Source organism: Pan troglodytes, chromosome X (assembly GCF_028858775.2).
Source record: "Pan troglodytes isolate AG18354 chromosome X, NHGRI_mPanTro3-v2.0_pri, whole genome shotgun sequence".
NCBI classification, from domain to species: Eukaryota; Metazoa; Chordata; class Mammalia; order Primates; family Hominidae; genus Pan; species Pan troglodytes.
The window spans coordinates 18,405,131-18,432,213 of NC_072421.2; the positions used below are offsets into that span (position 1 = coordinate 18,405,131).

A 27,083-nucleotide genomic window follows, 5' to 3' on the forward strand; every position below is an offset into this window, starting at 1 on the left:
CAGTCAGTCACCCAAGATTAGAACATCTCTATTGGAACCAGCATCTAACGCCAAAGTATGTGGGATGGCTTTATTCAACCAACAAAATGTCAAAAAGTTTGACAGGTGAGGAGCTTGCTCAAAAAAAGAACACCCCCATGTCTTGACTCAGTGATATCTAATAGATAAGTCATTGAAATGAAGAGATTCAGGACACACATGAACTTTTCATGACTGTTGGAATGTTGTTTTATACATCTGGGACTCAGTTTCCTCTTTTGTAACATGGGGGACTGCCCTACTCTCACTCAGGCCTCCTTGGAGCCAGTGGTGCCTGCTGGGGAGGAGTCAAACCTAGCCTCCCAAGAGCTGCCGGAGGAGGAATTGCTGTGGGCCCCAAAGGATGGGCAAGTGGGAGCACCAAGGAGGAATTGGAGGGAGGATGCCACCAGCTCCCAGGCCTGGTTTTCCAAGCCCCTACTACCTTCAGCCTGCCCGCAAAGGATCTATGATGGGTTTGGGGGCCCACACGGGCCTGACTGCAGGGCTAGAGTATGGAACTAGATTTGTGTCCATTCATTTTTATTCATTCTTTCAAAAATGATGTGGGCACCTACTGTGTGCCAGGCATGCATCTCTTATTCCTCCAACCTGATACCACTTTCTTTGTAGACAGGTTGCCATCTCTCTTGGCTCCATTCTCAAGATATTAACCAAATCCATATTATCCCAGGATTATCTGCTTTTAACAGGGCTCCTTTAAGGCTCACATTTCCTGCAGAGGTAAAGGAGTAAGTCTCTAAGGTAAGAATGCCAGTCCCTAGACAGCTGGAAGGGGTGATGTTCATGCAAGGATCTCTCTAAGGAAAAGAACAAATGTATATTTTCTAGAGATGGCTGCTCCTGATACTAACAGGAATGAACTGCCTTCCTCAGGTCTTGGCAAACCTCAGCATCACAGAAGAAAATCATAAAGAGCTGCTGGTGGTGGTAGGGGACACTCACCTGGACAGGGGACTGTGAGAGTCAGCAAGTGCCCATCCCTGCATTGGGCCAATGCCCTACAGTTCGGTTGGACACCCAGAACCCCATGCACCCTCAGGTGCTGCTGCTGGAACAGCCATCTCATGCAGGAGCTCAGGTCACGTTTAAGGTCTTGGGCCAAGGTCTACCATTTTAAAGAGCTATGGTTTTTGGACATTTTTCTGGCAACAAAGAAACCTCTTAAATTTGGAACAAAGAGGAGGAAAAAACCTGCCTCTGGAAGAGAAAATACTTCTAATTAGATTGAGATACAAAGGTTAAATTTTTGTTCTGGGAAAAAGACTGTTTATAATCCTGTGTCATTAGCAGGACATTTTCCAGAGACCAGTGTGCCAGAAATAGACCCTCTGAGGGGTCACTGGAAGGAAGGGGTGCAGATTTCTGAAGTACAAAGAACTGGAGTTCAGATTTTCCCCTTCTTCTAATGCATGTGAATCCCTTGCCACCCTTTGGCATGGAGACAGTGTCAGCCTCACCCTGGGCACTGGGCCCCCTATGAGAGTGGTTAGGAGTATAAGCTTTGAACTTAGACAGGCCTAGGTTCAAACTTCAGCTCTGCCTAATTTTGCTAGCTGTGTGACCTGGGGCAAGTAAGTTCTCAGCCTCAGTTTCTCTCTGTGTAAAATGATTTAAAAAAAACCTGTCACATTGGGTGGTTGTAATGATTAAAGGAGATAAGCTAAGTAAAGTACTTGGCACAGTGCCTGACACACAGAAAGTGCTCAGTAAATCATGGCAATTATCATTGTCATCATCATCACTGGTACCATCATCAAAGTCATTAGCATTATTGTTGTCACCACTGTCGATACAGTCTTCATCTTCACCATCATTCTCATTGTCAGTGCTATCATCATCATTGTGCCGTTGGCATCATTGGCATCATCAGATCCACCGGCCATATTTCTTGTGAGCATCTTGAGTAGTATCACCCATGCTCCCTTTGCACCTGAATGGGTTTATTCATTCGCAACCCTGTTTGTTCAAAGATTCATTTAAAAATCAGCTACTAGGAACTAAGAAGGCACTTACCATAAGATTGGTGTTACACCTGATGGGAAGGTTTCCAGGCCAGCCCACAAAAACCCACCTAACACCCAACATAGCTGAAATGAGCATTTGAAGTGAAAACAGAAAACAATGCTCTCCTAATGTTAGAAATTAAATATAGTGGGAAGACAAATAAATACACAAATCTGTTTCTTATTCAGACTGAAAGCCTGGGGGAGAAAGAAAAGGTGGCCAGAACCTTTTGTATCTTGAATATGGACTCATGAGCACTTTCAAGGGTTCGGAAGTTACTGCTGATTGACCGCACATAATTTCACTTCATATCCTTCAGTTTTCCTTCTCGTTTGCACAAGAGCTTAAGTAGCTCTCCTCTCCTACTTTTCAGTGGTGATGAAGCTCATTTTCTCACTCACAAAAACATGGAAGAAGTGGAAGCGGAGAGGATGAGGGTAAGGATAAGAGGGAGAGAGAAAGCAAAGAGCCTTTTTGAGGTAACTAGGCAAGAGTCGAAGGAGAGAAGATTCAAAAGTTCATGTAGGTCCAAAGGAAAGATTGGTTAGCTATAACGGAAGAGTGAAAGAACACAGAGAAACTGAGGAAAGCTGTGAGGAAAACACTGAATGAGAGTTACTTAGCTGGCCACAAGGGGATGCTGTAACCTACAATAGCTTGGTTGCAGGACAGCAGGGTGGAGGGAGAGACAGGACTGGAACTTCTTAGCACACTGAGGACATGGTAAAAAAAATAAAATATAGCATTGTTCACAAGTTTGAGTACTGCAAGTACTTAGGGAAGGTGCTCCAAATTTGGGCAGAACTTCTCCTATGCCTCTAAAATCATCAAGCACATCCCCTTGTGGCTTGGCTGAGTTATCAGTCCCAGGAAAAAAATCTAAATGTACCTTCTTTCTGTGTCTAATATTTATTTTTGCCTACCCACCAGCTCCTCCAATCTCTCCTTGGATAGTCAGAATTAGGTTTCTCCCATCAAAATTGGGGTTTCCAGAAAGAAGCTGATAAACTCATTCTCAATGAGGTGCATGACTGATAAGGCTGAAGTATTATGTTCCTTTATTGGTATAATAAAGATAATCCAGCCAGTAATAAAGCTATGGACAAAGAAATGAAACTATAATTGAGTCATTTCAGATACTGGTCATGGGGAGGAACCTTCCTAGCTGTCTTGAAATCTCTCCATAGAGGTAAGAACCTACAACTATGATTAAGTTTGCGGGGCCCATTGGAAGGCACCTGAGATCAAATAAAGGGGGCAGGGGCATGACCTTGACCCTTAAGCACTCAGAACTAAGGAAGGACATGAATGTGAGTCAATTATTCATTCCTTTACAGACACAATCAGCAAACACTTATTGCTCACCCAACATGAACCTCCTGAGTACGTGCCTCCCTGGTGCAGAGATTTTAGCAGCATCCAAAGTTGTCCAGGGCCCTGTTACTGAACTGGCTACCTCCTGAAACGCTGGTTTCTGTCTTACCAGGTTTCCATGCAGAAGTTAGGGCTCTCAAAGGACTGCACTCCCATGCACAACACCCTACTGCAGCGCTACAGCCACAATGGCAACTTCATGACCATCACCTATCATGTGCTTTGAATCATTACTAACGATGGTGATGAACAGGGCAAGGGGAGTGAAGAAAGGAGGCTGTTGGGTTTTGGTGAACTCAACTAGCTAGTTGTCTTAGCTTGGGCTCCCCCACAAACAGACCCTAAGGCAAGGATTAACTGAAAGTAATTTATTTGGGAGAAGATCCCAGACAACACCAGTAGAGGAGTGAAGTGGTGAGACAGGGAAAGCAAGGAAGCCAATTTATCAAACAAGTTACCACTGTGGGCAACTGAAGCTCAATTCCACTGGGGAGACCTCAGAGTCATCTCAACCGAGAGGCTAGGAAGTTGGGCTGTTTATTCACCCGCCCCCATCCATCACTGGCCAAGGGCTGCTCCTGGAGGATGTAGTCATTCCTTGGCACTTCCAGCTAGCCCAGCATGCAGATCTAGTGTGCTCCTGAGACAAAAACCAAAAACCAAAAACTCACACCTTTAGGGAGCATCATGGATGTTTGCAGTAAGTAGCATTTGGTGTATAAGAGGCCAGTCTGGGCAGGAAATGGCAGGACACCGACAAATGTCTGCTACACCAGCCATGGCCTGGAAAGTCTCAATGCTTATGTGAATATCTAAATGTCATTAATTTAGGCCACCATGACCAAATGTTTCCCCAGTTGGTGGTACCTTCTGTAACCCCTGTGAAGAAGACACTCCTTTATAATAACAATGCTCACACTACAGGGGAATCAGCTCAAAAGGGGTGTGACTCAAGATCTTATAAAAAAAACAAGACACACGAGGGGGCCAGAGATGACTATCTTTCCAAAAGCAAAATGTTCAAGAGATGGTCAGCATAGCTAATGTGTTCCTTTGCTAAAATATAACTGGGGCCCTCCAGAAAGTTCTTTGAATCATATTTGTGCTGGCTGGAATGCAAGATGTTCCTGGGATGAGTCACAGAGGGAGTTTCTTTTCTGGTGATCTTGTGTTCCAACTCGGGGACCAAAAATCAATAAATAAACAAACACTACTTCACTTCATCAGCTGCATGCTGCCTAATAATAATAATAATAATAACCTCGACCCGAGAAGTACAGACAATGCAGGAAAGAGAGGGTGAAGAGTACTCATCTTTTAGACAGGGAAGCTTCTTTCTGGAATTCTGTTTTGTCAAAAACACCCTTCTGCCTAGAGGCGCAAAGAGCAGAACAACATCCTCCGCAGAATCTTAGGGTTGGTGAGGCTTTTGAAGTCCCTAAAAACTCACTGTATGTGTCCTAAAGCAAGTATCATGGTTGGAGCTAATATAGCATAAACAATACGAAGTTGGGGTGGGGGAAGGAAAAAGATCGGCTGTATAACATCTGGCTAGTTAGCAATAACGATTATAGGTATTATTTCCTATTTTATTGGGGGAAGAGTTCCAGAATGCATGTGTTTGCATGCATACATGTGCACACGTGCACACACACACACACACAGTGGCCAAGTAGGAGTGAAGCCACCTGTTGTCCCTCTAATAGTCAAGGGGGATCCTTAAATCAGGATTCTCCCTCCTCACCTGTTCCACCTCAGGTATTTTTCCCTCTGAATTCCAGTCATCAAATCTTTATTGTTGCAGCTGACCTGTGAACTGGACCTTGCCACATGAGTAGGATTTTGGCGCAGGAGATGGTGGAATGGAGGAGAGTTTTCCAAAAGTGCAGGACAGAAGGAAAGGCAGAAGAGGACAGGTGTGTCTGGGGCAGGCTAGTAGGTTAGGTGCCTGAAGCCCAGGGCTGGTGAGGCTTAGCGGAGAGTCAAGAGTGCTTCAAACATTAGAGGGGTTATCTATTAGGTTCATGCAAAAGTAATTGCGGTTTTTGCCATTCCTTTCAATGGTAAAAACTGCAATTAATTTTGCACCAACCTAGTAGCTCTTTTAAAGGGTGTTCAGAATCACCCATCAATTAACCTTGTGCCCTAAAGGACTGACAACTCAACCGACACAATCTTGATGTTCTCTCAGGCCCTGACGAGCAGGAAGCCATCAATTCACTAGTGAGCCATTAGGTTGGGAGGAAAAGATAAAACCGTTTAATTTGCAGGGCTTTGCTAGCTTTTCCTCCTCCTCCTCCTCCTCCTCCTCCTCTTTCTTGTTCTTTCTTTCTTTCATTCTTTTTCTTTCTCTCTCTCTCTCTCTCTTCCCCCCACCCCCACTTACTCCCTCTCACACGCACACTGACAAGTTGATAATAAACCATTTACTAAGCATTTACCATGCACCCCACTAGGTATTTCACATTTATTTTCTCATCTCAGTTTCTAAGCATCCCCAGCAGACTGGTACCACCTTGGTGTGACTGGGTTTGTTGGATTGTTGCTTCCCATCCCGCCAACTCCCCACCCCCAGGAACTGAGCTGTGAATCCCTGGGAATGGTTGTTTTGATGGGAGGGAGGGTCAGAGCTTTCCAGAACATGCACAACGTTCACTGCAGGGAAGGCACTTCTGGAGGAGATGGAAGAGAGACAGCAAAGGAGCAAAGGTTCCTGGTTGTGTGCAGAGAGCAGGTGAGAGTAGAGAAAGGCAGGAAGGAAGAAGTAGAGATGTCTTCGGTCTCTGACCAGAACCTAGGATTTCTCAGCCTGCATCTGCACCTCAGGCAGGTCTGCCTAGCTTTGCTGTCTTGGCCCAGCCCTGCTTGGACTTCCCTCTCCACCATTACCACTGCAGCTAGCGAATATTGGCCCATGAAGGACACAGCTTGAAATAGGTGCTCCCTTTTCTTTTTGGAGCTCAATTCTCACTTCCCATGCCTCTGGTCCAGCTTGCATCCCAGGCAGGGGTTCATTCCCGTGCTTCCCAGAAATATTTCATCTGTGGCTGACTGGCCAGCTGTTCACCAAACCCATCTCATCTTCTTACTGGACTACATTTTCCAGCCTCCCTTGCAGTTGGGTGTGGCCATGTGCCTGAGTTCTAGCAAAGGGAACGTGAGTTGAAAGTGAGGGGCACCACTTCCAGGCCTGGATCCTACAAAGCTTCCTTCCACATGTGATGCTCCAACCCTTTTCCCCTTCCCCTCAGCTTGATGCAAAAGGACCTTTTAGAAGCTCCCTGTTGAAGATAGTGGAGCCACAGGATGGAAAGGCCTGCATGCCTGAATCACGGCTTGCAGGGGGAAGGGCCACCTGCCATCAGGAAAATCCATTTGGGGCTTTAAGTGAGTGAGAAATCGACTTCTATTGTGTTTGAGCCACGGTACTCTTGCAATGTGTCAGTAAGCAAAGCTAGCATTACCTTAAGTAATGCAGAGCTTCCTGGGACCCACCCTGTGCACAGTGCTGGGGGCAGGCAGGCTTCTCTCTGCTTGTTGGGAGCTCCCACTCTATTACTTCCACCAAGCTCAGAGCACCCCAGAACCCACTGGCTTTCATACCAGTGGCTTTCAAACCAGAACCTTAGAAGCAGTCCAAGTACTCACAGCCCAATTCCAAGCTTCCACGTGCTAGCTTTTCTGCAGTAAATTCACTGAACACCCTTGGCTGCTCTTCCTGACTTGAATCAGTGTATTTACATGGGGTCAGGACCATTCTTTGCTCTGTAACTGCATAAATATCCACTGAAAGAGTCTGTTTCATTGGCATTCACAGAGCTGGCAGGGATAAGGGAGCTGCCTCCAGGGAGCAGGAAAAGGCAGGGTTTTCAGCAGCTTCACTCCCTGGAGCCCCACAGCTGCTCAGGTGGCCCTCACCCATGTGAGAAGGTGGGGGTTGTGGGAGGGAGAAGCAGCAGGTCCCTGGCACAACACAGGCAAACATACCTGGGAAGTTGGCACACCTGGCTTCTTGCCAGAGGAATCTGCTAGGACTGCAACCCCCTTATCTCCTTGTACCCTTTGATGGTTTGCTGGTTTGCAGAGCAGGGAGGCCTGGATTTCTACCTTCTCCCCACACTGGATTTTCTATAGGAAAGGTCCCTGTAGATAGTCCTTTAGGAGAGTTAGCATCTATGGCTCAAGAATCTAGGGCCAGCTTTCTCCCTTGGTGCCCTATATAATTGATTTTCTAGGCAAAGACTGCCCATTCAAAAGCATCCTCCTCCTCCACTGACTGCTGATGTTCCACCCCTAGCAAGCCCTTGCCTGTGTCCAATATTATTGCCCTCTTACTGGGTTCTTCTCCCAAAATGCTGGTTCTAAAGACACTGGGTCCTTGCCATATTGGAGTGACCAAACTGACACCATGGGGGCTCTTGTGTGCAAAGGGCCCATCCAAGTATCTTCTGTAACCTTCACAACCACCTGAGGAGGTAAGCAGAGATTGCCCCTATTTTATAGATCAAGAACCCCAGACCCACCTCAAGCCCTGCAATAAACGTCAGAGCTGACTTGAACCCAGCCTCCCACCCCCTAAACCAAGGTTGATAAAATTCTCCCTAGGCCTAAGCTCTCTGGCTCCAGAGGTACATGACTCAGGGCTATGGTGTCTGTAACTTAAAATATACTGGCACCTACAGTGGGACATTTTCTGTCTGACTTAGGTGAACCCCTAACCCAGTTAGCCACCATTCTGCTAGCAAGTGCACACCCCATGGAGGGGAAGCTCAAGTTCTAATCTGGAAGCTCCCACCCAGAGGCTGCTACTGGAGTTCCAGTTATCTCTTCATCTCCATCAATACTCAAGAGCACCAGGAATGCTAGAAATGTGTGTTTTTTTTTTTAAGTGGTGAAATTGATGGCTTGCTCTTTAGCATGATGGCTATTTTTAAAAAGGGTAAAATTCATAATACTCAATTTCAAGATATACGGATTGGCTGAAATATTTTAGAGGCAGGCTTCACGCTTGTGAGGACATAGTTGGAGAATCCAGGAAAGCCCATAGCTGGCAATTCCAGGGATGGCTCCCAATGGTTCTGATGCTTGCCACCTAACTGGTTCCATGCCTGGCAACTGGATTTTGGAGGATTTCCAGTTGCCTATGCCAAATAGACGGTAACAAAATTCTGCCTCGGAAATGTTGTCATATCTGCCTTGAATGGTCAGAGCAGCTGAGAGGACAAGCCGGCTGGGACTCCCTGAGCAGGCTCATGAGCTGTTCTGTGCCTGCCGGCTGCTTACATGTTAGACGATCAGTGTCTGTGTGGCGTGCCACACCATTTGCCCTGAGACTTGTCCTGTGGCTGTCACAGTGTGATTCAGAGTGTTCCCTGCGCAGGGGCCCTCCTCTTCTCCACTCTGACTCTCTTGCTGGCCTCCTTCCCCTTCCCTAGTTCCCCGCTCTAGGGCTTCAGCCTTGAGCTTGCCCTGAGGCAGCCCACAGACAGCCCTCAGGGCTGGAAAGACTCTGCTTTAGGGACAGGGATGATTAGTAGAAACCTCCTGTCCCTAAACATTTAACACCTGGTTTCCCTCCTATGGGACCTTTTCAGTGTCTGAGCTGGCATTGACTGACATGCTGGAAAATTCTTTAAAATGTCCTTAAAAAACAACTAAGCAACCATATCTCATCCATTACAACAGCTAAACATTTAAAAGACTAGAAACACCAAAAGTTGGTGAGGCTATGGTGCAAGTGAAACGATTGTCCACCACTGGTCAATGGCACCACCACTTTGGAGAACTGTCTCACACCTTCTAGAAAAGTTCAGTAACTACCTGCCCTGTTGTCAGCCATTCCACTCCTGGGTATTCTCCCAAAAGAAATGAAAACCTATATTCATAAAAGACTTGTACTCAGATGTTCATTGCAGTCCTATTCACGAGAACCACAAAATGGAAGCAACCTAAATGTTGGTCAACAGGTAAATGCCACGCCGAAACTGTGGAATACTACTCAGCAATAAAAAGCAATGCACTGCTGCTACAGGTAATGGCACAATTGCATCTCAAAACCACCATGTTGAAGGAAGGAAGCCAGATACAAAAGTGCACATGCTGTAAGATTTCATTGACGCAAACTCGAAAAACAGGCAAAAATACTTACAATGCTAGAAATCAGAAAGTGGTTGCTCCAGGGAGGGAGGAGAGGGAATGAATTGGAAAGGAGCCTGAAGGGCCTTTTCTGGGGTGACAAGACTGTTTTATAGCCTCTTTCAGGTAGTTACAAAGGTGTGTACAAAATGTATCCATCTGACCACTTATGAATTTAGGTTAATTATTCCTTGATTCAAGAAAAGAGATATTAAAAATACTATTGAATAACCACAGAAAGGAGAAAAACCCTCAGTGGTTCTGCATGTGTGCATTGTGGGTTTTCACCACTACTGAGCCCAGTGTGGAGAGGGGAGCTGCAGTGAAGACTGTTGGTTAGCTGGTGAGGACACTTCTCTGGGCACCTGCCAGGAGGCCCCTTACAAAGGAGGCAGCAACATCAGCCCCCAAACACAAACACTCAATGAAATAAAGCAACAGGGGCCCTGAGGAAGCTGGCTTGAGAGTGTGGGATAGATAGCAGGCTTTGAGCCAAAACCACTTTCCAAGAAATGCCAATGTTTTTGTATTTGGGAACGGAGAGGGAGTATTAAGGCAAGCAAGAGCCAAAATGTGTTGGTCTTTGGACAACAATTGTGCTCAACTGAGGGGGCCCTGTGGGAGAGACTTCAAAGTGCTGCTACTGAGACCTCCTCTGTGGGTCTCTGGGATGCGGCACCCATAAAAGCGCCAACTGGAGTGGAAAGTCAGAAGTTCCTTAAAGGCAAAGGCCTCCTATTTTGCATGCTGGAGAGGAATATTCTATTTCCCTAGTAAGAGGCTGGCCAAAGTCACACCCATACACCTTCAAATAGCCAGCAGAAGCTTGTGCTCTATGGCACAGGAATGAGCTTGTGAGTCAAGCCTGCACACATATCCTGGTTCTGACCTCTTAAGAACTGTGTGGCCTTGGGAAAGTGACTTGGCCTCTCTGAGCTGCAGTTTCCTTGCCTGCAAAATGGGGAAAATGACACCTACTACTGGCAAAGTAGAAACTGCCTGAAGCCTAGTGAATGCTGAACACAGAATCATATTTGGGCTCCAAGGGTCTTTCCAGATTGTCTATGCCAACCTCTCAGCTGAAGAAGGAATCCTCTCCAGCCAAATCAGCATTCTTTTGTAAAAAAAAAAAAAAATAGAGACATTTAGAGACAGGGTCTGACTCTGTCACCCAGGCTGGAGGGCAGTGGGGCAATCATAGCTCGCTGTAGCCTCCAACTCCTAGGCTCAAGAAATCCTCCCACCTTAGCCTCCCAAGTAGCTGGGACTATAGGCGTGAGCCACTGTGCCCAACCTTAAATTAGCATTCTTTTTTTCTTTTTAATTTTTGGATCCGAAGTGTACCGAATTTGCATAATCATTATCCTTGGATCATGACAATGTTCTATACATGGTCCACTTTTTTGGTTTTATTCTAAAAATTGTTTCTTTTTAATATTATCCAATTTAAAATAATAAAATAAATGTGTGAACCGTCCCCCGACTCAACAACATGTAGGTCTGTCGCTGGACTTTCCAGTCTATTTCATCAGTCCCTTTGTCCACCCCTGTGCCAGCACCATGTTGTCTTCTTATACTTTCTGATGGTGCTAGGCACTAAGAAGAAAGTCAATCAGAGTAAGTGGATTGAGAGTGACAGGGAGCAGGGTGTGGGGAAGGGCCTGCTTTGAAGAGGGTGATCAGGGAAGGCCTCTTGTTGAGCAAAGATCTGAAAAAGGAAAGGAGACACCATGGCATCATGGCAAAATGACATTCCAGCACTCTAAGGAGGTGTGTGTGTGTGTGTGTAAGAGAGAGAGAGAGAGACCGCGAGAGAGAGAGGTTGGAGAAGGGGAGGAGAGGAGCTAACAAATTTCAGAGTGGTAGGAAAGAAAGGCAGGGGATAGATGACATATGGCTTTCTAATTTCCATTTTTACAAAGACTATTTAGTACAACTCATTTTATAGCTGGGGAAACAAAGGCTCAGAAAAGGTGACTTGGCCTAGGCCACGCATCTAGGTAGGGGCAGGGTTACGGTTAGAATTCAAGGCTCTGTGCACCTTTGTGTTGACCCTCTGGGCCCTCAAATGATTTTCATTCCACAAAATGCCTCCAAGCAGCTTTCAGGTAATGAAGTGACAAACAGTATATTGAAATAGTGTTCTTCCAAGCAGAAGATCTTTACCATGCAAAAGATTATTTGAAGACTAATTAGGATTCTGAAATTCTTTAATGGCTAATTCCTTAGGGCCATGTCAAAAATCCATGTGAATATTTCCAAATTATTTTCTTATCATAGGCAATATTAATTCTCAAGAGAAAAACCAAACACATGCTAGTGACATTCTTAGAAATCTGAGTTGGGTGTTATGATCATACAAGCACAAGCAAGAGTTTTTCTTAATAACTGAGAAATATACGATTAATAATTTTACATTTATTTTAATACCATTCCTTCAGTTCAATAGATGACAAGAATTCTTATTCCTAATATTGTGGATGTAAATATTAACGTCGGGGTTTAAAGGTTCACTTGCCCCCTCTCTTTTGAAACTCTGAGCTGGGTACAAGATAAAAACAGGAGAGAGACCCGTGACTAAAGACATTTGAGTAAGTCTGACCTGCATTCCCTATTAAACCTTCAGGGTAAATGGATTTCTCAAATCTGTTTTCTTCTTTGGGCAGCTAATCCCTTCCTTCCAGGAGATTTCAGCCCCTCCACTCTCTGCCTTGTCTATGGCAACAGCCCCATGTGCTGTTTCCATCTTGCATCCCCACATTAGGCTCTGATACAACTGCAGAAATTATGACTCAAGAGATCACAATTACTGACTTCCAAGAGCCTCTGATTTCTCCCAGAAGAATGAGCAGAGGAGAAGTTCTAGGTACTTTCAAAGACAGATGAATTCAGGCTGTTTCTGAATCATGGCTAGGCTTTTCTCAGTCTCTCCTTTTTCTTATGAGGACAATTCTAAAAGTATGCAGATGTGAGAGTGCTAACTGCAGAGGGTCCTGCCTGCCCTTGGCACAGGTAAGAACCGTCTACTTTTAGTTACTTATGTCTCCACGAGATCAAGACAACTTGGTCCAATGGATGCAACGAAAGTGACTCAAGCTGTTGAATGATTCTCTTCCTAAGCTCTCTGTCCTAAGCCACTCTGCCACTGTGAGAGCATAGGGATGCTGATAGATCTCATAGGTGTACACTCACTCGTCCCCTGAAGTTCTGTTTTGAGAAAGAAAATACAATGCAAAGGCATAATAAATCCAAGAGAAGTCCTTCCGACTTGTAGAGAAGAGGCCTCACTTAAATGAAATGAGATGTAGATGCCCAACTCAGCCACTGACTGGCTGTGTGAACACTGACAAACTCCTTTAGCCTCTCTATGCCTCAGTTTCCTCATCTGTAAAATGGGAGTGATGACAGTGTATATGCCGCAGGGTTGTTAAGAAGGGTAGGTGAATTCACATGTGCAAGATGCTTGAAACAGTTCCTGGCACATGGTAAATACTCAGTAGGGGTTAGCTATTGTTATTATAACAAAAGATAGGGAACCAAATGAGCTTCACTGTGGAATCCTAAATAAATAAGGCGAGGATTATATTTGAAACTATAAATAAACAATAAATAAGATGAAAAGAGGGATGATTTTTCTTCTCAGCAGCTTTTCCATGGCAATGGTCAGTCTATTCAAACATAAGCCTGGCATGGTGCTGGCCTCCCATGGCCCACAGGAGGCAAGATGTGCGGTGGAACAGTAACTATCATCAAGTCTAAAGTGACAAGTGTAAGGTCAAGAGCAGAGGTGGTGGGGACCTGATGCAGGATTTTCATCAGGCTAGACTCTCTAGGATAAAGGGTGGAGAGGGACAATCAACTCTAGCTGCACAAGAGACTTTGATCAGGTAGCTTTGAAAGACCCAGATAAGTCTACAGCCATACCACCCTGAACCCACCAAATCTCGTTTGAACGACCGAGATTCCCAGGCCACACCCAAGGCCAGTGAAATCAAAATCATCCATGGTTGGGCCTGGGCATCAGGATTTGTTTAGAGCTCCCCAGGTGGTTCTGATGTGCAGCCAGGGGTGAGCAACCCTCCTCCCAAGTCTGGATCCCCGTTCACCACTACGTAAATGGATAGCTTATCCTGGCCAGTCTTCAGGAGGCCCAGACACAATCTCAATTCTCTTCAAAGAGACAAAGAGAAAACCCACCAAGCCCCACCCAGGGCAGGAATCAATTAATATTTGTTTACAGGTCCACAGTGCCTGGTATACAGTCTTGGTGCTGAATCAATAAGTGAATGAATAGATGAATAAATAAACGAATGAATGAACGAACGAACAAACAAATGAATACAGCTGCATAGCAAATGTCTGCAAATAAGGAAGTAAATTGGTTAAAAACTTTCTAGAGGGCAATTTAAAATCATTCATATCCACTGACCTAGAAAATCTACTTTTTGGAATCACCTCAAGGAAATGCAGGCCCTAGCTGGATTTTCTCCCAAGTGCCTGCAGCGCTGATTAAAGGGAGATCCAAGGGCTATAGAAGTGAAGAGTAGACACTCTAGGGCAATGGTGCTCTTGCAATCCCATTTCCACGGGGAGGCAAGAGAGGGGCACCCTCAGACAAGGACCATACCTTTTTCTTTCATTAGGATTTGGGATTTGCACAGACTTTCAGTTAAGAACTCAGTGCAGACTCCAGAATTCAGTGGCCTAAGCATGAAAGAGACTCTTCTAGGTAGGAGAAAGCTGATAGGAAAGTCCTGCCAGCCAGTCAGTTAGGCCTTTAAAAAAATCACAGTAAGGCAGAGTCCAATGTCTGATTTTGAGCAGAGCAGCCCCCCTAGGATGAGTTAACTGCAAAATGTGCCCCTGTGTGGTTAATTATGTGACCCAATCTTGCCAGCTGGTATGAACAAAGGTGTCAGCAATTTGAAGCCTTGTCCAACACTGCAGACGGTTATTAACTTGGGGAAGTTAGGAACCTTCCCTTTCTGCAAATGGGATGGATTTACCTTTGAGTCCATCTTGAAGGCATTACACATTAGAGGGAATCCATTCATCAAGACTCAGGGCTTGCTCCTCAAGGGAGGAAGAACAGCCTGCATCTACCATGCAGGTGATGAAGGGCTTTCTCCACTGTGTCTGCAACAGCATTATAATGGTGGGGCTTTGAATCAGGGGCTGGAATCAACAGGAACAGAATTTTGCAAATATGCCTTTGACAGTCAAACCATCCCATCTGAAGCTATTAAATGTGCTTGTATGTGTATGTACTTCTTGGTACTTAAGAGAAAATAGAATCATCATTCCCTGGGCAAGACCACTTATAAGAAATTTGGTCCAGAAAAAATATTATTCTTGTGTTACAAAATCAAAGCCGTGGGGGGAAAAAATCAAAGGAAACGATCACTCAGGAAAAATGTCCCGGTTCCAAAATGCTGCGGGAGACCGCATAAAAAGCACAGTAATATTTAAGCTTGTGCTAAACAGATTTTTTCTATGGTCACTTTTTACCAAGTGTAAGTTTCTATATGCTCTGTCAAATGCCTCTTTAAGGATTTATTCTGAGGGATTTTCTGCCATTCTTGGGCTTAAAAGTTCAGGCAAGGTTAAGGGGCTGGATGGACTTTGGAAGTGAAAAGCCACATAGGGGACAACCATGAGAACATGGCACTGAGAAGGCCGAGGTCAACCCTCTGTGCCCTGCCTGGCCCATTTATAAAGGGCCTAGATAGTTCTCCTGAGTCACAGGCAGCCCTTGGCCTCAGCCAGCCATTCCGCAATGAACATGGGTCATGAATGTCACAGAGTTCCAGGGGCTGTGCATGTGTGGCTGGGCTGGTACTGTCCCACACTGGGAAATCATCAAGGGGGTTGATGGTGGGCAGGTAGTGATGTCTTAGATACCAAGGATGACATCACCACTACAAACATCATTGTGACCATTATAGTAAGTCTTACTGAAGAAAGAATAAAACCAAGTAATTCCCTGAAAACTGACCAAAGCAGTATTAAGAAATGTTATTGAATTATTGATCCCTTCAAATACAAGTGCCTATTCCTTGGTGAAACCATATTTTCTAAAACCAAAAGGCAAAGAGAACAGCTGCTCTCTACTTCTCCACAGAGGTCACGTTGACCTCCATGTGGCCAGATCCACTGAGAGATTCTCTTGGCCCTCATCTTACTCATCTCAGCAGTGTTTGACACAGTGACTATTCCCTCCTTCTTTTAAAACATAAATCAAATAGTTTTATTTGTCTGCATAAAACTCTCCAAGGCATCTCATTGTACTTTAAAATAAAAGCCAAGCCCTACAAAGCCCTATCTGATCTGGCCCCACTTTAACTCATTCCAAGAAGGTACCAAACTCTTTCCTGCCTCAGGGCCTTTGTACTGGCCATTTCCTTGGCTTGGAATGCCCTTCTCACAACTGGTTCCTTCTCAGCTAAGTCTCAAATCAGAACAGCCTTCTTAGATAGAGAAGGTTCTATGGCCATTTGGAACAGTCACCACCTCCATCCCAGTTTTCCTCTCTCATATCAGTCTCGGTGTGTCTTTCCTTCAGCACCTATCACATTTGCAAGCTATCTTTTCTTTCCTTTGTTTTCTGTTTATAGTCTGTCTCTTCTACTTAACCTGGAATGTTAGGTCTCTAGGAGCAGAGACCTCACCCAGCACCCAGAATAATACCTGGTTCATAGACAATGCTCAATGAATATTTATTTGGAGGGAGGAAGGAAGGGAGGGAGGGAGCGAGAGAGTGAAGGAGGGAGGACAATGTTCCCAACTAGTGTGTCCAAAGACTGATATACCTCAAATTCATTACAGAGGTGCTACCAAATATTGAATAGTGAATTGATATGGTTTGGCTCTGTGTCCCCACCCAAATCTCATTTAGAATTGTAATCCCCACATGTCAAGGGAGGGACCTGGTGGGAAGTGCTTGGGTCACGGGGCTGGTTTCCGTGATAGTGAGTGAGTTCTCACAAGATCTGATAGTTTAAAAGTGTAACACTTCCCCCCTCATGCTCTCTCTTTCCTGCCATGTAAGATGTGCCTTGCTTCCCCCTTGCCTTCCACCATGATTGTAAGTTTCCTGAGACCTCCCCAGTCATGTGGAACTGTGAGTCAATGAAATCTCTTTCCTTTATAAATTACCCAGTCTCGAGTAGTTCTTTATAGCAATGTGAAAACAAACTAATACATAGATTCCATTAATTTTGGCTACAGCTGAAGATATAGAGAGTTGAGTCATTGTCACATGGAATGTTCAGTTGATGCAGAGTAAAGCAGCATTCGACTTATGATGAGTAAGAGGCACTGCATTGGGGAGCTAAGGCCAGATGGCCTGCCCACTGGGATATGGAGAACTTGACTTTGAGACTACATAGAAGAGCATGGCCAGGGCAGTGGGCTCTGCTTCTACAGCAGCCCTTAGTGCAGAGAGGGAGGGAGTAAACTCTGTGATCCCCTTGCAGGCCACACAGAATCATGGCTCAGAACCCCGCCCAAGTTACTGTTGGCCCATAACCAAACTCTGAGTTCCAGGAGGGTAGGGGTGGGGCCTTGTTCGACAACCAATAAACATTTGTTGAGTGGCTGTATTTAACAGAACTTCTTCACCGTACTATTTATGTTTTATTTACAATACACTTTTATACACAGTGCTTACTGTGTATACACAGTGCCAGGTACTCTTCTAAATGTTTACAAATATTCAAGCCTCAAAAACACCCCCAAAAGAGAGACGCTGTTATTATTACTACTTTAAAGATGCAGAAACTGAGGCATGCAAAGAACAGGGAACTTGCTACTCAGTTGCAGAGCTGGAATGTGAACTTATTGTAGCCTTGGCTCCAGAATCTATGCTCTTAACCACCAGCCCATGCTATCAAGAGTGTCTACTGCCACAGCACCAGCACCATGTACCAAGAACAGGTGGGTGGGATGGCAGCATGGGAAAAGGGTGAATGGGGCAAGTGGGTATTTACCCTTTAAGGGATCGCTGGGTTAAGTCTCACATACTTCATATACCACTTTTTGGTGCCACCTCTGCAGGCTGAGGGAAGGTGGGGAGGTTGAAGCTTGGGGGTCCATTTCCAACCCAGTATCCCTACCCCTGCAGGAGATCTCTTTTTCCCTTCATGTTTCTACTATAGTTCTAGGCCAGCAATTCTAAACCTGGTACAATTCTGTCCCTGTTGCCAAGAGGACATTTGGCAATGTATAGGGACATTTTTGTTGTCCCTAACTTGTGGGAGGTGGGGAGGTTCTACTGGTACTGAGTGGGTAGAGGTCATGGATGCTGCTAAACATCCTACAAGCCATGGGACAGGCCCCCGCAGCACAAAATAATCTGGTCCCAAATGGTAGTAGTGCTATGGGTGGGTCACCCTGGTCTTGGTCCAGAGACTACCTATCAGAAAATTAATAAGAAAGGTGGTAAGGCCATCAAAGGCAGGCCCATCTGTGAATCACCGAGAAATGCCAGCTGCACCACTACAAAATCTGCAGGGAAGAGGCAAAGACCTTCCTGCTTGCCTCCCTCTCTCTCCTGATTCCTGGAACCACAGCCTCTCCCTCCTGCCGAGAAGCTAAGAACAGCTCTGGCCCACATGGCACATAACAGAGGTTGCTAATACCCGCTTCCTTTGGCAGCTTCTTAATGCTCTTGGCTTGACATTTGGTATTCCTCGAGCCCTTTTGCCTAATTACATTCTAGAGATGAAGGGAAACCTATGTATAATTCAAAAATGAATGGCCCTACCTTTGATTCCTCTAAAACATGCCAAATCAGAGTAGAACTGTGCTACTCCTCCAAATAGATTACGGGGATCTCTGGAGAAGTAAGCGGACCTTGATGAGCCCAAGCTGGACCCCAGGGCAGAGCACAAGAGAATTTAGAATGCTCTTTATGGATGATAAAATGAAGAAAACTCAGGATCAGATTTAGGATGGGAGCGAGTGGGGGAATTACGTGGTATGGTAAACCCAGAAGGCCCAGGCTTGATTGCTGGCTCTGTCCCTGAGCTCTGTGGCCTGGGATTATCACTCCGCTTTTCCCATGTGTAAAACGGGGTTTGAGACACCCCCAGAAAGATACTGGGAGGGTTGGTGGGGGAGGCCGTCAAGGGCCTCACACTGCATGTGGCTTAGAGTAGAGCCTTATCAAATTTTTGTTTGTTCACTTGCCAATGTTCATCCTTTTATTCACTTATCACCATTTATCCTTTTAACCATCTCGACACCCGAGGGATCCAAAAGCTATTTATGCCTCTAGCTCACCAACTCAGGAGCAGTAGAATGTCCTGAGCACTCAGTAGAATAATAATGAACAAAAATAAACCTGAGGAGCACTGGATGTGACTTGATTTGCAGTCATTTCAAGGAATCATAGAGTTGATTGGATTTTAAAATTGGGCTTCAGCTAATGAATACATGTGCAATCCAGAGTCAAAGACATGTGCTGAGATGTGATTTCATGGCCATCTGTATGGAAAAAAAAAAAAAAAAAGGTCTGTAATGGTGTGGATAGGATGCTGTCCAGAGAAATGGATTAGGCTAGCAGTTCTCAAAACAGGGCTAATGATTGAAATCACCTGGGGATCCCTCTGAGCTCACAGATTCTCCATCTGACTCCCAAGAGCCCAACCTCATGCATCTAATGGGATCCAGAAATGTACAAGTTCTAAACTCTCCCCAGGTGATTCTAAGGTCAGCTGGATTTAGGAACCTCTTGACAGGGTTTCTAAATTGTGTGGAGCAGTTCACCAAGTGCCAGGCGACAACCCATGATCCTTAAATCTCTTCCAAAATCCTTAACCAAGATGTTTCGCAAGCATTGTTTGAGGCTGCATTTGCTTTTACATCTAAGAGAACATTTTTAGATATGAGATTTGTTTTCCTTCCAGCAAGATGCTCTACATCACTACTACCAATTAGGCAAGTTCATTTAAAAGCTTTGAATCCATACTTGTAAAATTCCCCCTTTGCTCATCCAACTTTATGTCTAAACAGTGCAGCTGATGGCTGTACAGTTCCATTTATGAATTCCACTCTTGTGAATGTATTTCCAAAATTGTTTCAGAATTTCTTTGACTGGGTAAGCCAGGACTGCTGGTTTTAATAAGAACATGGTTTAAACATAGTTATCCAGGTCACTGATATTTCATGGCTTCCCAGAACACAGACAGCACCCAGTACCCAGAGAGAACCTTCCCCTTTTCAAACAAACACTGCCCTTGCCCAACTCTATCCTTTCCTTTTGCAAAATAACTCCCTCTCCACTTCCCTCGCACATCATTTTTTCTTTAGAAAGAGTTATATGGTGTAATAGAATGAAAACTGAGGTTAGACCAAAGGAAAGGCAAGTACTGCCTCTGGTTACAGCTCATCAGCATCACAAAGTGGTCCACAATAGTGTCTAGCAAAGTGGCTTGCACACAGTAGGTCCTCAACAGCTAACTGAATGAATTCAATTATTTGAGAGAACTCTTGCACCTCCATTTAGGAAAACCCAAAAAAAATTCTCTGAACAACTGTGACATTCCATAGCATTCACATCTGAGAACGTGTTCTATTACATAATCAGCAAAGTAAAAGGAACTTTATTTTTAGCTACTGGACTTTGCAGGGAAGATCAGAGTCCCATTTTAAACTTCTCTTTCATCCCTAACCTTCAAATGACACTCCTATGATTTGTTTTTTTTGTTGTTGTTGTTGTTTTTTTTTAAAGACTCAGTTAAAGATGGCCTGGAGCACACTTAAAACAATACAAAACAAGAGAAATAAACCAGATGGCAAAAAAACATAAATCAGGACAAGCCGAGCTGAACAAGCTACAAAGGAAGGCATGGTCAAACTGTGAAGGGAAGAGGCACTTCATCCCTCATGGATAAGTCTCCATTATTGCTTCCTTGCAAAGGAAAGCTCAGAGGTCATCTGGGGTGTGTGTGGGGGGGGTGTTATACCTCCACAACCTGTCACAAGCTAGGCTAGAAAAAGCTGCATAATAGTTGGGAACCTCCAAAGGGTCAGTACTCAGAACAGGTAAGTTGGGCATTGATTCCCATATGATAGAAAAATAATAGTTTGTGAGTATCTTTGTTTTAATTGAATGATGATAAAGGTAGAGAAAGAAGAAAAAGAAATTGACCCAATGTATCTGTGCTATTTCTAACACATGATGAAAACAATGAGAACTATCCTCTAGAAAAACCATCCATCCTCATCTTTTCTACAAACATCCATAAAAGGACATACCTTACACAAACATCACTGGCACCCTCTCGGCTGAGGAAGGCAAGAAAGGGACTCTAAAATTCGAGACACATCTTGTTTGGCTGTGTCTCTGATACTGGAATAAATGTTTGGACTTTTCCATGGAGATAAGGGCTTCAGTTCTGGGAGATTTGTTTTGTTTTATTGGATCTGTGTGATAGCTGGTAGAAAGTAAAATATTCAGGGGGTATTTTTAATATATAATATGGATATATGGACATCTGTCAACCTGCATTGGGCGGGCCTTTCAGCTCTTACAACAGCTGCCATATATTTCTAGTACATTAAAAAGCTTTTTTTAAAAAAACAATAACTGGGCCTCTTAGGCAAGAGTACATGTCCATTAGTTTTAGATACTTACAAGTACATGCTGTTCTGTTGTAAAACAACACGCAGAAAATCTGGCACTAAGTTTTCCACCCTGGAGCCCTGTTTACAAACATACTGAATTATTAACCCCAGAACATCATCTTCACCCCTCTCCCCATTTTATCTACATGATCTGAAAACTTGAAGAAGGTTTTCCAAGGCATGCTTGTCACTCTGAATTTATGGGCACGGACAATGCCAAGGACTCCCGTTCACTACACACTGAATGTTTTGCACCAGCCAGTAAGGACTGTCGAAGTGGGAGAAGAAATGTGGCTACGTGTTGGGAATGTAAGCAGCACAAAGGGATTACATCAATAGACCTAAATCTGTCTATTTCCTTATCATCCTCCACCCTCTTTGTTGATAGCTGTTATGAGTGCATCAGAGTTTGCTGCAAATGGCTTTTCTGAGCAGCCCTAGAACTTTGTGGATATGCTAAGGAAATCATGAACTTGTAGTGGATTGTCTTTCCCACCTGCTTCCAGAGCTTCCAGAATTTTCCCAATTAAAGCACTCATTGCCTTATTGTCTCTAATCAAAGCAAGCATTGCACTGTATTGTAATCACTTGTTTAAATCCTACCTTTCTTGCTATAGGAAGTACTCCAGAAGGAGGGGCAGAGATCACCACTGTCTTGTTGTTACCAATCTATCCCCCAAACCTTGCAAGGTGCATGGTCTGTAATAGAAGGCTAATAATATTTATTAACTGAAATGCACTGATAACAGAGTGAAAAGGGCTCCCTCTTGTAGGGTGACCAATTGTCCTGGTTTGCCCAGGACTGAGGGGCTTCCCAGGCCCTGGAACTTTCAGCACTTAAACCAGGGCAGTCCCAGGCAAACCGGGAAGGTTTAAGCAACTGATCTCTTTTCGTTTCTGCACCACCAGGTCCAGGTTGCAGACCCACCCTCGCCTCCCAGTAGTTCCCAACCCTGTCGCACCTGTACATACAGCTGCTCGCCTCACCCATCAGCTGGAGGGAGGGGGCAGCCTTCTAAGGTGACATCCCTTTGTGCCCAGTTTCTGTCCAATGACAAATGACTACCTTAGCCACACTGCCTGGTCAGCTTCTTTATGAGAGGCAATAATGGTTACTTTATTTCCCAGATTCAGAAAATGGGCAGGTGTCAGAATGATCAGGAGAGATGCCCCAATTTAAGCTGTGTCCCTGAGTCTGCCCAAAGGTGGGCGTGATGCCAGATACCTGTGCACTCCAGATGAAAAACTGCTGCTCTCCTTTCCTGGCCACCTGCAAACCCACCCCAGGTCCCCCTGCCTGTCGGTTTCTAAAGCTCACCTTCTTTTCTCCCATATTAGGGTTAATGGAGGCTAGGCGCTGAGGTCCCTCCTTACCCCACAATTATGCTGGGGATGTGATAAGGGAACATGAAGCTCACTTGAGTCTTAAGGGAAAGATAACCCAAGACAGTCTTGCCACTCAGGATCCAGAACGCTTGTTTATGCAGTGGTGAGTGGATTTTGCCACCAGTTGGAAACAAGTTCACCCACGGGCACATCATTCTTGCTTATTTCTAGGATGCCCTTCTATAGACTATCCAGAAAACATAAAACTGAAGGCAAGGGAAAAGCCAAAAACAACCCAAATGTCCATCAATAATACATAAACAGTCTTATATTCATATAATGGAATATTACAGAGCAATAACAGAATGAATTACTGATACAATGCAACAACATGGATGAATCTTGAATATTTACACTGCGTAAAAGAAACCAGACAGAGAAGTACATACTGTCTGATACACTTCATATGAATTTCGGGCTGGGCATGGTGGCTCAGGCCTGTAATCTCAGCACTATGGGAGGCTGAGGCAGGCAGATCACTTGAGGCCAGGAGTTCGAGACCAGGCTGGCCAATGTGGTGAAACCCTGTCTCTACTAAAAATTCAAAAATTAGCCAGCCATGGTGGTGTGCGCCTGTAATCCCAGCTACTCAGGACGCTCAGGCAGGAGAATCACTTGAACCCGGGAGGTGAAGGTTGCAGTAAGCTGAGATCATGCCACTGCACTCCAGCCTGGGTGACAGAGTGAGACTCTGTCTCAGAAACAAAACAAAACTGAAGTTCAAAAGCAAACAAAACTGATCTTTGCTGTTAGAAGTCAGAGTAGTGGTTACCTTGAGCCAGAAGAAGAGAAAAATAATGATTGGGAAGTGAATGTTTTGCAGGGATGGAAATGTTCTATGTCTTGATTTGGGTGGTGGTTATATGAACGTACACATAGGCAAAAATTTATCAACTTGTATATTTAAGATGAACTCGCTTTACTTACTTTATACCTCAATTTAAAAAGTAAAACAAAACAAAAATACAAAAGCAATGGGGGAGATACTTGCTTTGAGCTTGATCCAGCAAGCCATGTCAGGCATGTCATTTAACCCTGGGGAAAACATTCTTACCTCCTCTGTAAGTACATTATTCTACCTACCTGCTTTGGCTGTCAAATTAAATTAGATAAAACTGAGTGGGGTGGTTGTTCAATCTCATTTGTTAAATGTGTGCTCGACAAAGGCAATGCTGTCAATCCCAATGAAATTAGAGTTTGTCAAATGAGGAAGCTGATTTTTTTTAAAATAAAAGATTTCTGCATTTAGGGCTTACTCTCAAATATCTTTCTAGCAGCTGTATCTCTCAGCCTATTAGTCAAAGGCAGGCACCCAGCCAGCTGTTTGCTGGATTCAACTTCCCCGTACATAATCATTTCAAAGGTCGTGTATATGTTAATTTACTACCTGGTTGTTATTTAAAAAGACTTTATTGTATCATTTTATGGTGATTTATTCTTCCTCCTCCTCTAAGAAATTCTGGATACTAGAACACCCACTGGCAGGGTAGCTCTGGGTGAGTATGAGACTTCAAAGAAATCACTGTTGTCATTTTTCCAATTAAACATGAACACACACAAGCAATATGTTTTGGTCGGACATAATTATGATCACCATAGTCTGGAGCTAGAAGGAAGAAGTAGTTTAAGCAAAAATGATTCGTATTTTTTTTTAAAGAAGACAGCAAGCGAGATACACACAGCGTGCCTATCTAAATCATTACTTGACAATAGCAATGCCCATGTGGTGAATTTGACAACGTCTAGGTCTTTATAATTTGACTCGCTTTACTTTTTTCCTGGGGACAACCTAAGGATTTCGTAGTTGATTATAAGGCAATGCAGTTTCATTTTCTATGGGTTCTGTGAGGCCCACAGTATCCTTAAGCTTGGATCATATGGGAAGAGAATAAAACACCCAACAGGAGGAAAAAGGAGGTTGAGGAGAAGGCAGGGTAAGAGAAGAGAGGTGGGATTCCAAGGTAGCTTACAGGAGGGGAAGGCGGTGGGTTGATGGAAAGAGGTCGCGTATGTAATACTATTTCATATGGCAGGGGTTACAGAAAAGGTTTTTATGGTGGTGGCTCAGGGAGGAGAGTTGTGATGAGAAAGGCAAATGGCAGAGAGCCACAAGAAGAGGGAGGCCTAGAGAGATCAGGCCCAGATAAAAGCACTGATTTGCTTTCAAATGAACATATCAGTGCCTCATTTACTTTTCACTGGCACCTGTAATCTCGGGGACCTCCGCAACATGTGTTCATGTTGGAGAAAAGAACGATTCAAGCACAAAATCGTCAGTGAGTGATCACCATTGTTCTTCCGCTCAAATGTCACATTAAGGCGCCCATACGCTACCATTCAGAAATCTATTAGTAACATAGCGAAGTCAGGAACTTCCCTGACCTACTTTTACCAGACAGTGGATGCTTCTAATTCTGCAATCAGTGAAACAGTAAAACGATTAGAAAATGTGTGTAGCATGGTGCGGGATCAGACCAGGCAAATACAGCCGCTGGGGAAAGGTTAATAGAATGTAACTTAAACAGCTTGTGTGCTTCTAAATTTGCCCCAGGCAATGAAGGGCATCAGGCCAAAGGGAATCCTTCAAAACCAAAACCATACTCCTCCCTCTACGATTCCCAACTCTTGGATAAGTTTATCTGTGCCTTCATATTCCCTGCTCCCCAGCCCTTCCTGCTCCAGCTGTGCCCTCCACACAGATCAACCAAGATCTGTATCTGCAATTTGACATCTTGCCCTCTTTAAATGCTGTAGGCCTTCAGATCACCCCAGCCCCACTGAGATAGGTCTGTGTGTTTATCCCCCCAGAACCACAAACTCAAACTCAAATCATCAAATGTTATAGCTAGTTATATCCCACTGCCCTAAGCCCCACCTCCTTCCTCTGTTCCCTTTCTTATGTGGAAAAATACCCCTCCAAGAAAAGATGAAAAAGAAACTGGACAAACTGCTTTGTGCATTATGGTTTTTCTCCCTAAAAAGATTCATCCTGGAATTCTTTTAAAAATATTCATGCTTATGTTACAACTGAATTTTGGAAAAATTAGAAAAAATGGAAAAATTCATTCAGGACTCTTATGCCCCCAACAAATCAAAACTATTTAACTTTATTGTTTTATTTTTTACAGGAAACAACCTATCATGGCACAGATACAATTTTTGTCTTTTCCTTTTCACACTGTATTTTATGATAAGCCATTTTCCTCAGAGATACAGAGTAGCTGAGAATCCCCTTAAGTAACAATACCCACCCCTCAACTCCCACCCCTGCAACCCCTGTATCTTAAATGATTCCATTTCCTCACATCTTTTTGGAGTTACATGTCTATCGTGCACAAACAGTATCGGGAGTGACAAGGACAGGGAGCAATGGGACCAAGCTGTCTGCCCTCATTGTAGCTTGAAAATTAAGTACTACAGGTGCTCCTTCACTTACGATAGAGTTACGTCCTGTCATAAGTTGAAAATATTGTAGTCAAAAATGCATTTCATATACCTAACCTACCAAAATCATAGCGTAGCCTAGCCAACCCTAATGTAAGCTCAGAACACTTATATTATCCTATTGTTGGGTAAAATAATCTAACAGCAAGCATATTTTATAATACAGTGTTGACTATCTCAGTAATTTATTGAATAGTGTACTAAAAGTGAAAAACAGAATGGCTGTACAGGTATTCGAAGCACAATTTCTAGCGAACGAGTATGACTTCTGCACCATTGTAAAGGTGAAAAAAATTCTAAGTTGAACATCGTTAAGTTGGGGGCCATCTGTATTTATTATGGTCCTCCCCTGAGTTGGCCCCTGATCACAAGCTTCTCCACAGCAAAGATATCTGACGAAGGCCTTGCTGAACCCCAGACCAGGCGATGCAGACAGTGTCATGGAATTTGCAAAATCCCCAGGCAAAATTAGTGTATGTGCCAGAAAGCATTTTTCCTTGGGGAGGAGCATGGTTAAATTTGGATTCCCCCAAAGGCAGACCCTGTGACCAAGATCTGAGTGCATACAGTGTATGTAGAAGGGGACCACAGGCAGCACCCATGGAGCAGTAGAGAAGTGAGGCAGGAAAGGAAGGCAAACAATTCAGGATGCGTTAATAAGCAGCTGACTGCCATGAGCAACTGGGGCTAAGTCCCACTGGGAGTTAACCTCAGGTTTCTCCCTACTGAGGGAGAGAAAACAGGGGCATCTGTCTTCCAGTTACATTGCATCATCAGTTGAGGGCTGCTCCTGGTGACATATGCTCCAGAGCCTCTTGCTTGTCCTGTGCCTGGGCTAAGCATGCTTCCAGGGCCAGTACTGAAGTCTTGGAGGAGAGAGCTGCAGGGGTTCGAAGTGAGCACACAGATAGGTGGAGGTGAGTACCCAGGAGGTAGGGGTCAGCCAAGATAGCTTCCACTATAGAGATAATCAGTCGAAGAGCGAGCTGCTGCAGACACCCAAAAGACCAAAGCCCACCAGTGTGCAGGTGCAAGCCTGTTTGTTTCTCTTTCTTCACTCTCTGAAATCC

At 44.4% G+C, this 27,083-nt stretch overlaps 1 protein-coding gene across 4 annotated transcripts in view; it reads right to left on the reverse strand.

Moving 5' to 3' along the window:
- Window positions 1–27,083, reverse strand: part of RAI2 (retinoic acid induced 2) — a 61,341-nt gene that overhangs the window by 10,249 nt on the left and 24,009 nt on the right. The gene's annotated exons all lie outside the window — the stretch shown is intronic.